Here is a 14,479-nt window from a genome sequence, read left to right as displayed (position 1 = left end):
CTATCTATTTTTTCCATAACTTCTCACTAACTGGCCCAAGAGAAGGAATACAGCTACACAGAACCCCAAAAAAAAAACCATCCAGACTTACTCTTACCTTACCTTTTGCCTAACCTTACCTTTACCTTACCTTACCTTTATCTTGCCTAACCTACCTTACCTTGCTCCTACCTTACCTTTACCTTACCTTACTCACCTTTATACCTACTCTACCTTTGCCTAACCTTACCTTACCTTACCTTACCTTACCTTTTAATACCTTACCTTATACCTTACCTTTATCTTGCCTAACCTTACTCATACCTTGCCTTAACCCATTCTTTACCTTACCCATCTTTACCCCTTACCTTACCCATCTACCTTACCCTACCTTACCTAACCTTACCTAACCTAACCTTACTTACCTATGGTTCTAATCAGAGCTCCCCTTTAATAGAACACAGCCTTATATTCCCCAGTCCAGTAATGAACCCAGCACTAGGCTTTAACAGGCTTATGGACACGGCTGCTCCCACAAGATGTCGTTAAGAGGGGATTTGTAGGGCGGATGACGGGGTCTATAGCGCCTTTACTGGACGGTGATAGTTCCCACAGCTCCGGTGCCTGGGGGTGTGATGGGGGGAGAGAGGGACGAGGGAGGAGAGGGGACTGTGAGGGAGGAGAGGGAGGTGATATGGGGGAGGATGGAGGGTTGTGGGGAGGGTGGAGGTGGGGAGATGGAATGGGGGAGGATGGAGGTTGGGGAGGAGGAAGGATGGGGAGGATGGAGGGTTGTGGGGAGGATGAAGGATGTGGGGGAGGATGAGAGGGTTGTGGGGGAGGGTGGAGGGTTGGGGGGAGGTGGAGGGTTGTGGGGAGGATGGAGGGTTGTGGGGGAGAAAGGAGGACTGTGGGAGAGAAGAGAGACTGAAGGGGGAGAATAATATTAACCCCACCTTCAGTAATATAACTAAGAAAATTTCAATATACTTATAAACACTTTTAACAAATACTTATAACACATCGCTTACTTACAAAAATACTTTAGACTATAACACACTTACAATAGCTGGAGTACTCATATCATTTAATTCCTCTACAGCATTTCATTTGTTTTATCTAATATTGATATACAGGAGAAATTAAATAAATACAAAAATAAACAAACATGATAATTACGTCACTTCCTGTCATTGATAAGAGTGAAGTAATGGAGTAAATTATATTGATGTTTATTAATTTTTTTACTACAAGCTGACAAGAAAACTGACAGACTGACAGTAGTAATATTCCTAATGAAAGTTTTATTTACATATGAAAGAGACAAGTAATAACACGATAATTTTTTACTCATAAGTACGACAAAGTCTTCCTGTGTGACGGCCCTGAGGAGGAGGAGGAGGAGGCGGAGGAGGAGGCGGAGGTATATCAGAGGAAACGTTTACAAATGTTGGTAGTGACTTGCAGAGGCTGGGCAGGGACGCGTGACGCAGTTTTGTGATTCCGTGAAACTGTCGCAAACACTGTGATTAATGGTGGTAGCTGCTGCTCTTTGGGGGTCCTGGTGATTTATACCGTCACCGCCCCATCTCTTCTCTCTCTCTCTCTCTCTTGGTCCTGGCGTGTTCGTGTGGCCATTTCGAGAACCTTTTGAGAGTGATTTATTAGAACTACTGTAGAATTATACCAGTGGGGACTTTTGTGCGTTCATCTACACGCTTGTGGATATCTTCACATCTCCCATGAAAGGGTTCGAGCCTCAGTAATAAAAGGAAGTAAAACTTAACTAAGACGCCCCGAGAAAGTCTTAATAATATCATCAAGGCTGCACAAGGACATAGGACAGGAACCTTAGATGTGTTTGTGATTCTCCATTTCCTGTAGTAGGGAGGACGTAACCCCCAGATACCCCAAGAGAGTCCCAGAGCCTCCCAGATCCCTCCCAGAGAGTCCCCAGAGAGCCCCCAGATCCCCCTGCCGAGGTCCCCCAGAGCCCTAGATCCCCCAGAGAGCCCCCAAAGCCCTCTAAAGACTCCCCAGAGAGCCCCAGAGAGCCCCCAAGAGAGCCTCCAGAACCCCCAGAGACCCCCAGAGAACCCCAGTACCCACCTCTCCCCCATGCAGCCTACTTCAGCTCCTCCAGTCTGGCAGAAAATGATGTCGCTCACTGAACTGGAATAATTAATGACCAGCCACGATGACCAAACCAGAGAAGGATAAAAAAAGAGAAAATGATAATTAATAGCAGGGGAAAAAAATCATTGACAAACCCTCACTCGTGTTATGGAAGACTTAGTGGACTGTGTGTGTGTATATTTGGGACGGTCCGTATATACAGTGTATATAAATGATCTAAAAAGAACTGGTAGTCACATGGTCCAACTAGAAATGTCTGATGTCCTTCAGTGAAAAAGGGTCATTGCCTCTGTTGTATTAAGATAAATCGGTATGTAAGCTGCACAAGTCAGGGATCTATTAGGTTAGGTTAGGTTAGGTTAGGTTAGGTTAGGTTAGGGGATAAGTTAAGGCAAAAATACTTCAGTTTAAGATAGGAGTTAATATGATACGCTCTGGTGGTTATTTCTGGAACTAAAATTTGTCAACATTCCATAACCCGAATAAGTATGGGTTAAAGTTTTTCCTATACGAGTACTCCCCCCCTCTCTCTCGTTATGCATTATTTTATCTACATCACACTTACCAATAATCAGTAACCATGATAACAAAACAGCCTAAATATTACGTCTTTATTTCATTATTTATCTCAGTTAATTAAATGTTCAATTAATATTTTAACCACTGGAATATTGACCTAAAAGACCTTAATTAATTCTTGAAGCTCATTAATACATTACAACATCAATATTTTAAGTCTTTTTCTTTCGCTAAATCACATGGAACAGTTTGTGGAGTTTGATGGAAATTTGAGACTGATCTTATGTTTTGTTGTAAATTGTTGTGTTGGAGATAATTGAGAGTTATTGAAGGGAAAAGTTGCCTTCATTTCCGACCATATTGACATGTGATCAAGTTACGTTGTCATCTATGCTATAATTTCATGGACAGGTATGTAATTAAGATCAAGGGATTACCTGTTGATTATCCACCCCTCACCTTAATTCGCCTTACGATAATGACCCACCCTAACCTAACCTAACCTAACATAACCTAACCTAACATAACCTAACCTAACCTAACCCTAACCTAACATAACTAACCCTAACCTAACATAACCCAACCTAACCTAACCTAACATAACATAACCCTAACCTACCCTAACATAACCCTAACCTAACCTAACCAAATTTATCTCTCCCTTCATTCTCGCTTTCTCCTTTTCCATTCTTTGTTCCCCTCGCCTCTCCTTATATTCTTATCTCCATTGTCCGCTTCTTCTTCATTCTCCCTCATCTTCCTTCATCCACCTTTTGCCGACTCTTCCTCCTCCTCTTCCTCTTCCTCCTCCTCCTCCTCTTCCTCTTCCTCCTCCACCTTTTACTCTTCTTGTGATCCTTGCTCCTCCCCCGCCCCCCCTACCAATAACAACACTGGTCATCGTCAATAGGCCTACTGAGTGATGGCCTAAATAAGACTTAGTTGACCAGATGATGAAATTAGCGAGAAAAAAAACAGCTTGTTATCTGAGGGCGGTGAATTGAGGGGAAGGGAGGGGTGTTGGAGTGGGGGAGAGGTGGGAAAGGAAGGGAAGAGAGAGGGTAAGGGCCGATGGGAGGAGAGGAGGAAGGGGGAGAGGTGAACCTAGATCGATGGGAGGGGGGCTCGTGAGGAGAGAAACAAGAAGAAGGTGGGAAAGGGAAGGAAGGGAGGTAACCTGAGACAAATGAAAGTGGAGAAGAATAAGAAGAGATGGAAGGGAGGAAGCATAGAGAAAAAGAGAGAGAATTTGAAGTGATGAGAAATGAATGGGAATAAAAAAAGAACGAGAGAAAAGGTGAAATAAAGAGAAAGAGGAGAGAGGAGAAAGGGCAAAAAGAGAGAGGTAATGGAAAGGTAGAAGGTGTGAGGGAGATGAGAGAACAAGGGAGAGACCAGCGTGAGAGAGAGAGAGAGAGAATTAGAGTAGGGGGAAGATGAGGAGATGTGAGGGAGGTGAGAGAGAGTGCGTGAGAGAGTGTGAGAGAGAGAGAGAGAATAACCTCCACCAGTGATCCAGTATTATTAAGGGGAAATTGGATTGAAGGATTTGGGGTCATACGATCGACCATTCACAGTTTGGACATTGATCATCCAGTGTTGTTCTTGTTTGTTTGGGTGGGAGGTGGCGTCCTCGAGAAGATGTGGGAGGGTGGTAGCGTCCTCGAGAAGATGTAGGAGGGGGGTAGCGTCCTCGAGATGATGTGGGCTGGGGTAGCGTCCTCCGAGATGATGTGGGCTGGGGATAGCGTCCTCGAGAAGATGTAAGGAGGGTGGCCGAGAGATGTGGGGGTAGCGTCCTCGAGATGATGTGGTTTGGGGTAGCGTCCTCGAGAAGATGTAGGGAGGGGAAGTACACGTCCTCGAGAAGATGCGAGAGGGAGTACACGTCCTCGAGGAGATGAAGGAAGAAGGGGAAGCATAACATCCTTGGAGAAAAAAAGAAAACATTAACTAAAACATCACGATCAAACCTCTTCGACCATTTCCTCAACAAGTAAACACACACTAACAACAATAACAGAGTCCATAAACCATACAGCCACATGGAGGACCTCAATCACGAAGAGAACCATACAGTCACTCATGGAAGGAGACCTCAATCACGTAAGAGAACCATACAGTCACTCATGGAGGAGACCCCAATCACACGTAAGAGAACCATACAGTCACTCATGGAAGGAGACCTCAATCACACGTAAGAGAACCATACAGTCACTCATGGAAGGAGACCTCAATCACACGTAAGAGAACCATACAGTCACTCATGGAGGACCTCCAATCACACGTAAGAGAACCATACAGTCACTTATGGAGGAGACCTCCAATCACACGTAAGAGAACCATACAGTCACTTGGAAGGAGACCTCAATCACACGTAAGAGAACCATACAGTCACTCATGGAAGGAGACCTCAATCACACGTAAGAGAACCATACAGCCCTCATGGAAGGGGCCTCAATCACACGTAAGAGAACCATACAGTCACTATGGAGGACAATCACACGTAAGAACACATCACTATGGAAGAGACCTCAATCACGTAAGAGAACCATACAGTCACTCATGGAAGGAGACCCAATCACAAGAGAACCAACAGCCTGAAGGACCTCAATCACACGTAAGAGAACCATACAGTCACTCATGGAAGGAGACCTCAATCACACGAAAAAGAGAGAAAAAAAATACTTTCTAAAAAAAAAATCGTCTAGGAGGAAGAAATTTATACACAGGTGTTGTCCATTCCCTATTTGTAAACACTGACAACAGGGGGGGAAATAGTGTGTGTCTCTGTATGTGTATTAGTTGTGTCCAATTCTAGCCCGTCAATAGTTCCGCTGTCTGGGTCTTACAAGGTATCCTATTGTTGTTGTTCTGGTACACCTGAGACTATTGTGTGAAGCTGCTTGTACAGTGGGGAGGATAATGACCAGACAGGATAAGAATATTGTCTAGGGGGAAAATGTACAAGAATTGGTAACATTGTCCTCATCTGTAATGTTATATGATGTTTCTTTTTTTTTCTTGTAAGGTTTGCCGCCCTTTCTGGTAATACTGAACTGTGAAGTGTTTGATGATAATAATAATAATAATAATTAACGGTTTATTGAAAGAGCATGGCAGCCGGAAGGCTGAAAATATACAATTACATAATCGGGGAATGGTTCTCTTGATTTACAAATGATGTACAAGTAACATAAGTAATACAAATATGATATATAATAATTAGGTGTTGATAATTTTTACAATGGTTGGGACTGGGCTGTTCTTGTAGCAGTCAGTTCGTGCTCGTATGGGCTGGATGCGGTTGGGCAGGTGTGTGGCAGGTGTGCTTTTCCTTCGAGTTGAAATTGCTACTTTTTGTATATCACTTGTGGGTTGATCGTCAATCTTTGCACTGTACTGTTGGTGTGAGGTTGTTGATAAATCCAGATGGGAAGGCGGAGATGGGGAGGAAGACCCGACAGACCGGGCTGGCAGCTGCCTCCATGATCAAGAGACCACGGCCGCGTTAGCGGGCAGCGCCGACTACACACGTCCTTACCCTATGAAGGCTGAGGGAAGTGTGTGTGTGTGTGTGTTTACATGAGGCAAGTGTGTTGACGAGGCTAACTAGAGTAGATTGGGGAAGACTTGAGAACCGTGAGACCAAACGCTGTTGTTGGGAGCTATAGGAGGAATATTGATGCTGGGAGCTATAGAAGGAATGTTGGTGCTGGGAGCTATAGGAGGAATGTTGATGCTGGGAGTTATTGGAGGAATGTTGGTGCTGGGAGCTATAGGAGGAATGTTGGTGCTGGGAGCTATAGGGGGAATGTTGGTGCTGGGAGCTGAATGTTGGTGCTGGGAGCTATAGGAGATGTTGGTATTGGGAGCTATAGGAGGAATGTTGGTGCTGGGAGCTATGGGGAATGTTGGTGCTGGGAGCTATAGGGGAATGTTGGTGCTGGGAGCTATAGGAGGAATGTTGGTGCTGGGAGCTATAGGAGGAATGTTGATGCTGGGAGTTATGGAGAATGTTGGTGCTGGGAGCTATAGGAGAATGTTGGTGCTGGGAGCTATAGGGGAATGTTGGTGCTGGGAGCTATAGGAGAAATGTTGGTGCTAGGGCTATAGGGGAATGTTGGTGCTGGGAGCTATAGGAGGAATGTTGGTGCTGGGAGCTATAGGGGAATGTTGGTACTGGGAGCTATAGGAGGAATGTTGGTGCTGGGAGCTATAGGAGGAATGTTGGTGCTGGGAGCTATAGGAGGAATGTTGGTGCTCGGAGCTATAGGAGGAATGTTGGTGCTCCGGAGCTATAGGAGAATGTTGTTGGTGAGAGCTATAGGAGAAATGTTGGTGCTAGGAGCTATGGGGAATGTTGGTGCTAGGAGCTATAGGGGGAATGTTGGTGCTGGGGCTATAGGAGGAATGTTGGTGCTGGGAGCTATGGGGAATGTTGGTACTGGGGCCATAGGAGGAATGTTGGTGCTCAGGAGCTTAGGAGGATGTTGGTGCTCGGGCATGGGAATGTTGTTGCTGGGAGCTATAGGAGGAATGTTGGTGCTCAGGCTATAGGAGGAATGTTGGTGCTCGGAGCTATAGGAGGAATGTTGTTGGTGAGAGCTATAGGAGGAATGTTGGTGCTCGGAGCTAGGAATGTTGGTGCTCAGGCTATAGGAGGAGGAATGTTGGTGAGCTATAGGAGGAATGTTGGTGCTCGGAGCTAGGAATGTTGGTGCTCGGAGCTATAGGAGGAATGTTGTTGGTGAGAGCTATAGGAGGGAATGTTGGTGCTGGGAGCTATAGGAGGAATGTTGGTGCTGGGAGCTAGGAATAATGATGGTTTCATGTTGTTTCTTTATTGCTGTTATTATTATTATCATTCATAACCTGATTGACATTCTTATAATTGGTTGTAATCCTCAACACTCAACCGTAATTAAGCTTTCTCCTCAACATCTAACCACAATCAAGCTTTTTCCTCAACATCCATCCACAATTAAGCTTTCTCCTCAACATCCATCTACAATTAAGCCAAACAAACGAATTTAACGACACAATTCCTTCACCCAAGTCATTACCTTCGAAACAATTGACATCAACACCATTTCCACCTTATACAATGATCTCTCTCCACCTGTTTACACCGCTAGTCAACCATCAACCACAACCATAATACATTATTTGAACAATAAACATAAACATTATAGCCCAAAGTGGGGACAAACATGGCCTCCTCCCTCTCCTCCGCCTCCTCCTCCGCCTCGCAACTATTTATCAACCGCTCTTTATAATGGCGGGTAGAACGAGGAGAAGGAAGGGGAAGAAATAGAATAATAAAAAAAATGGAAATAGAAACAGTAGATTAAGTTATGACAGTCGGATAAATGTTGAGAATTGAGAAATGTATAAATTAAACTAAGCATGAAATGTCAGCGGGGAATTGGGAAGCCAACATCATCGCTCCCTGACAACTGATAAATGATACCACACTGACGACCCCGTAGAAGGAGGGGAGTAAGGGAGGGTACTGGAGGGGTGTTGTGGTAGTGGAGGGGTGTTTTGGTGGTGGAGGGGTGTTTTGGTGGTGATGTGGTGGTGGTGGTGGGGCTGTGTTGGGATTGGTGGTGGAGGGGAATTTTGGTGGTGGAGGGGTGTTGTGGTGGTGGAGGGGTGTTTTGGTGGTGGAGGGGTGTTTTGGTGGTGATGTGGTGGTGGTGGTGGGGCTGTGTTGGGATTGGTGGTGGAGGGGAATTTTGGTGGTGGAGGGGTGTTGTGGTGGTGGTGGTGGGGCTGTGTTGGGATTGGTGGTGGAGGAGGGCGTATAGGATGTTGGAGGGTGTTGGGATGGTGGAGGGTACTGAAATATGTCCCCAGAATTAGTCCCTATCACATCATTATAACTGGCATATTCCTCCCCTAAACAATGACAAATTTCCCTATGTCCCATAACAATTTCCTCCCTAGTCATTTATATAAATCATCAATAACTCATTCAATCTTATCTACGAAATCACTAAAGTCAATCACCAAAGTCTAATACGGGCATTGTTTATTTATTTTTTGTAAATTAATCCCATATCAACGAAAACTTTAGAAAATTATCAAAACAAAAAGAAAAAAAAAATCGTTACCTTTTAAATATCAATTCGGAATGCACAAGAACATTCATTTTCCATCGTTTATTTCCCTTCATTTACGCTCGTCATTTTTTGTCTATCATTATGCATGATCGTGCTCAATGTCATGTTAAAGTGACTTTGTTTTCCCCGTTCTCTTTGTTCTCTCGAGGGGAAACTCCTTTGATTCACAGTTTCGATGGGGAGGGAAAAAATTGCAGAAGCAGAACATTGGCACAATTATTGCTTTTGAGTTAGAACGATTACTGATTTCCTCCTCTCTCTTAAACTATGGGATCCCTACCGTAGATAGATAGATAGATAGATAGATATTATAGGTGTGAAGCAGTAAGCATTGATGTAAAATTCTGCCCGGCTTCGGATTCACGTACTCTAAAATCTCGGGTTCGTGATTCAGAAGGAGAGGTGACAGGACGTACGTGAGTGACCGTCAGTACAGCACATAGGTTCAGTGCAGCAGGTGTATAATGCACTGTACATAAACTACGTTAAACTACGCGTAAATTGCTCGTTTTAAAGTAAATATTATACTGAAGGATAAAGGTAGATCCATTCTAAGTTACATTAATTAAAGAAACGTTCGTCATTCTCTCCCTCACACTGTTTTTCCCTACGTCAGCCGCTGAGACACTCCACGCGTAAACACTCCCCCTCACCCCTCTCCCCTCCCTCATCCCTCTCCCCCCTCACCCCTCTCATCACACTATGGCCTCAGGCGTCGCTGGATAATGATTGCAACAAATCTCCCACAATTATGGCTCTTGCAATCTGTAATTAAAGAATCCTTCGTTATAACGCCCAATATTTTATTAAACAAACACGTATTATGATGATATTTATGGAATTCTGAACATATAAAGGAAAATAAGAGTGGAAGAGTTGACCAATTTGTATGAATTTTATTAGAGATGTTTTCACGAGGATTTTTTTATTTGCAGTGTTGGGGTCTCATCAAGAGGTCGCCCCGTCGTTCTGGCTACGCTTGTTGCAACACTTCTAGTCACTAATGGTAAGTGCCTGTCTTTCCGTGGTTAGTTGGGTGTCCCATTTGTCCCATTCTATCATCATTAGTGAGTAAAGATCGGTATAAATAGTGATAATGACTCAACATTTGCAATATACCCCCAAAAAAGGAGAAAAGATTTTATAACTGAATCTAAACACGCGATTTAAGACTCCTTGCAATCAACAATGGAGTGATTATCTCTTCCAGCAATCAAAAAAAATGTTGCACGTCAATTGAAGCTTCCTTTTAAATTCGTGGTGGTTGGTGGCAAGTCAAACACCCTTTGCAATCAGACTGTCTGCCGTCAAGAATCACTCGTAGTTCCCATGTTTCATTAAATCCTAATTCAAGAACCTCTCAGACTCGTTATACACAAAACCTGCCTTGATTTCCTCGTTCAACATTTGGCGAGAGCATTTGACAACATTTAACGAGAGTAAAACAAAAAAAAAGTGAAATGGATGTTGCATATTAAGACAGTCTTCCCATTTACAAACCGTGAGTCGCTTTTGCTCCAGTATATAACGAAAGAAACCTGAGCGAAAATTCAATCGAAAAATAAACCGAAATACTAACGAAATTTTATGATCTTGAGGAAATATTCTTAGTGTTTCCTCCTATTTTAGTTATTTTAGTTAAACAATTAGATCTTTTTTCTCACAATTAATCATCTAAAACAATATAGTCACATAATTATCACTACTCCGGGTGATCGATGAATTTCAGAATGAACACTGTGACTCCTGTTGTCTCGGTATGGTTGTCAAAATCCTTCGTCCGTTGTGTCATATTATTTCAACTCAATTTTGTATAGATAGTTTTTTTTTGAGGGGGGGGGGTGGCTGTACCTCTGGTGTGAACGATAATAATAGGAATTTGTTCAATATATGTTGCATTGCGAGGCTCTGGGTGTAATGGCGTCGACTGCGTGTGTGTGTGTGTGTGGGAGATGATGATGAGATAGTGACGACCGGTGTTGTGAAGGGTGGGAGAGAAAGAGAGAGAGAGAGAGAGAGAGGGAGAGAGATAAAGGGGAGAAGTGAGAGATAGAGGAAGGAAAATGAATACACGGTACACGAAGTTGATTGAAAAAGAAAAAACACTTTAATTTTATTTGTATTTACATTAACAATTACTACCACCACTACCACCAACCCCAACCACCACCACCACCACCACCACACACTACAACCATCACCTAACACAGAATTCGATTGGTGAGAATTACCCTGACAGAAACAAACAACAACAAATAACAACAACAACAACACTGTGACCACGCCCCTTGTACCCTTCCTACAACCCTGCTCTCTCTCTCCCTCTCCTCCCTCTCCTCTCCCTCCTCTCTTCCTTTCCTCTCCCCCTTCCCTTCCCTTTTCCTCCATTCTCAATACCTTTATCACCTTTTCTCTCTACTACCCTACCATTAAATATTCACACCACCAACACCACTATCACCACCCTCACCACTATCACCCTTACCATCACGGTCATCACCCTACTACTACCACCATCACCACCACCACCACACTCTACCCTCTCTGCCACCACCAGGATCAACAGATAACAGAGTGGTCACTGACACCCCCCTGTGACACCAAACTGAACAGTAATCATGGCGGAGTGCAGAACGGCTTTATTCGGCTGAGTTTTTCGTTTTGCTTCCCCCAGCCCTGAATGTTAACGGGGATGACTCATTCTGTGTGTGTGTGTGTGTGTGTGTGTGTGTGTGTGTGTGTGTGTGTGTGTGTGTGTGTGTGTGTGTGTGTGTGTGTGTGTGTGTGTGTGTGTGTGTGTTTACTAACTTTTATGTGTCCAAACTTGTGAGAAATTATTAATATATAAATAAAAAAATGTCCATGAAAGAATAATAATATTTATCTGTGTTAATAAGAGACAAGACATGAATACCACCATCAGTGACCAGACAGACAGACAGACAGACAGACAGACAGACAGACAGAGTATCACGTGACTAGACGGTGACATAAAGCAAATTGTTATGGTTTTCATGTCCCTCCTCCCCCCATCCACTTATGTTACCCCCCCTCCTCCCTTCCACCCCTCCTCCTCTTCCACCCCCTCCCTTCCACCCCTCCTACTCTTCCACCCCCCACCCCTCCCTCCTCTGGCTCTCACACACGGCCGTACAGATCATCACGGTGTTGTCCGAGATCTATAGGTACTTGAGTGACCAGTCCGGCGATTAATGATCAAATTGGTTGACCTAATTGGTGACCAGTGGAAGAGGCGGAGGACGTAATTGGTCATCAGCAGAGGGAGGTAAAGAACACGATTGGTCATTGGCACAAGAGTGGTATCAAGTGACGTCGCGCTAAGATCTGAACAAAAGAAAGGGAGTGTGTGTGTGTGTGTGTGTGTGTGTGTGTGTGTGTGTACCAGCAGTGTAGCCAGGGACGGGGTTGATGGCATGAGGACCAAATCTCCCCAAAACCATACAATTTCTTATAACATTTCGTGTACATAAACATTAACAGACATACTTAGGCACGTGTCAACAGTTGATATTGGAGAACCAAGTGACCTCCCATTATAATAGGTATTAGAAAAATCATGAACTAAGTGAAAATATATAAATTAAACTAGGAGAGAGAGAGGGAGGTGGGTGGGAGAGGGAGGTGGGTGGGAGTGCTATAAAGTAATTAACGTGTATTGGCAAGTACTGGGCATGCACTGGCTCCTGGGTGTATCTGAACCTGGCTCCAGTGTTGATCAAGTCTGGATTTAAAACAGTTCACACTCGTTGCCATCACAACACACTCTGGTACATTGTTCCAAGAGTTCACTCCTAACTGGGACAACTCTCACTCTAAAAAAAAAACAAAGTTTGTCCTGATAATTTTCTGAACTTATGGCTTCTTCAACGTTAAACTGTGACCCTTGAGGAGACGGACAACCACCAAGCTCCAGGTCTAACAGTACTGTGGCGGAGGGAAGTAAATGCTAAGTTTCTCCTAAAATAATATCTGGTTTTCTTTCAATAACTGTTTTAAGAGTATGGTGATTGACAAGGAACTAAACACTATTCCTTTAATACGATAAAAACAAACGGATTTCATCATAACTTATCACTAGTATTGGTAATCACTGTAAATAACTGTGGTGGGTCGGTCGGTGATACGGAGAGAAGAGAACATTAGCTCTGAGGGTGCAAGAAGGGTACAGTACAAGGTAAAGTTCAGAAGTGGGAAACAGAGGAGGAGGTTAACAGCAGGTGGGCTATCCACCTTGCGGAGACGGATTTATTGTCTTCCGTCAACAGTGCTGCATTAGTGGCTCATGGGGTTAGGGAAGGCCAGTCTCAGCCAAGCTAAGCTAAGTTGTTCTATTTGATGTTTCCTTGGGGCATATTATGATAGGGGGGGTCCCTCCAGGTCCTTGTGGCACTGGAGGGATGATTCCCATCTTTTTCGTTTCTAGTTTTATTGTGGGGGTTTGTGAACTATTTAGGTCTTTGTTTATTTGTGGGGTCCCTCCAGGTCCTTGTGGCACTGGAGAGTTGTGCCCATCTTTTGGTTCTTTTTGTATTGTGTATATAGAGGCTCTGGTTCTTCATTATCATTTCTTCTGCTTCTAGACCACCATCTGTGGGATGTGTTGTTGCTTTCCTCAATTAGTTGGTTTAGTATGGGATCCTGTTCTTGCTGGATTTTTTCCCATATTGCATTTGCTTGGGTGTGTATTCTGGTGTTGAGTGGGTCTATAGTGGGTTAACTTTCCCATTAATGCCCAGTACTCACCAGGTAGAGCCGATAACAGCGTCAACTGAGGACTAAAAGGACTTAAGATGTACACAACCAATTATTTTTTGGCTAGTCCCTTAAAGAAAACTAACTCACCAACTAGATACAGTAATATCTATTTTTGTCTTCACCTTTTTTCTCCCGATAATACAGTAAGTATGTGATGTCCACCGCCAACATCTACCGAGTTATTCTTTTAGTTGTTTTTACTTTCGTTTGGGACACACACACACACACACACACACACACACACACACACACACACACACACACACACTGACAACATAAATCAACTAATTAAATATACAAATTTCTAATCAGTTTTATGTATTTAATAGTGATATATTTAATACAATTTATTTATATATTTCTATAGTTACCCTAATATAAAGGTTCTTACAAGACTTGCCTAAAATAATCCTTTTCTAATTACGTCTTCATTCTAATTAATGTATTTATTAAAAGGTATTAAATATATTAACATAAGAGATACATCAATATTGTTGTCATGATTAAAATAAATAACAATAACATAGTCAGTTTCTGTATTTTATCTATTTTATTAATTAATTTAGTAGATATTTTCCCTATAATCGATTTACATTAACAACATAAAATGGTGATTATCCAGTCTGGTATAATTTGTATAATAAAGTTCCGTGTAAAGTTTGGTTAAAGTTCACTTATACACGTTCAAGTCCCAGTAATTCTTTCCCTCACTCCTACACAGTTCAGTAATTCTTCCCTCACTATTTCAATTTATTTTAACAATTGTATAGACTAGCGGGAAAATAATATAACACTAAATAAAACTAACTGTATATTGGCGCGAAAATTATGTGTAACTAACAATCGTCCACCTATCGCGAAAATAATATAACGCTAAATAAAACTAACTGTATATTAGCGCGAAAATTATGTGTAACTAACAATCGTCCACCTATCGCGAA

The sequence above is a fragment of the Homarus americanus genome, unplaced genomic scaffold (assembly GCF_018991925.1).
Source record: "Homarus americanus isolate GMGI-L3 unplaced genomic scaffold, GMGI_Hamer_2.0 scaffold19318, whole genome shotgun sequence".
Lineage (NCBI taxonomy): Eukaryota > Metazoa > Arthropoda > Malacostraca > Decapoda > Nephropidae > Homarus > Homarus americanus.
The sequence above is the reverse complement of the archived record's forward strand: the minus strand, read 5'-3'. Positions refer to the sequence as shown.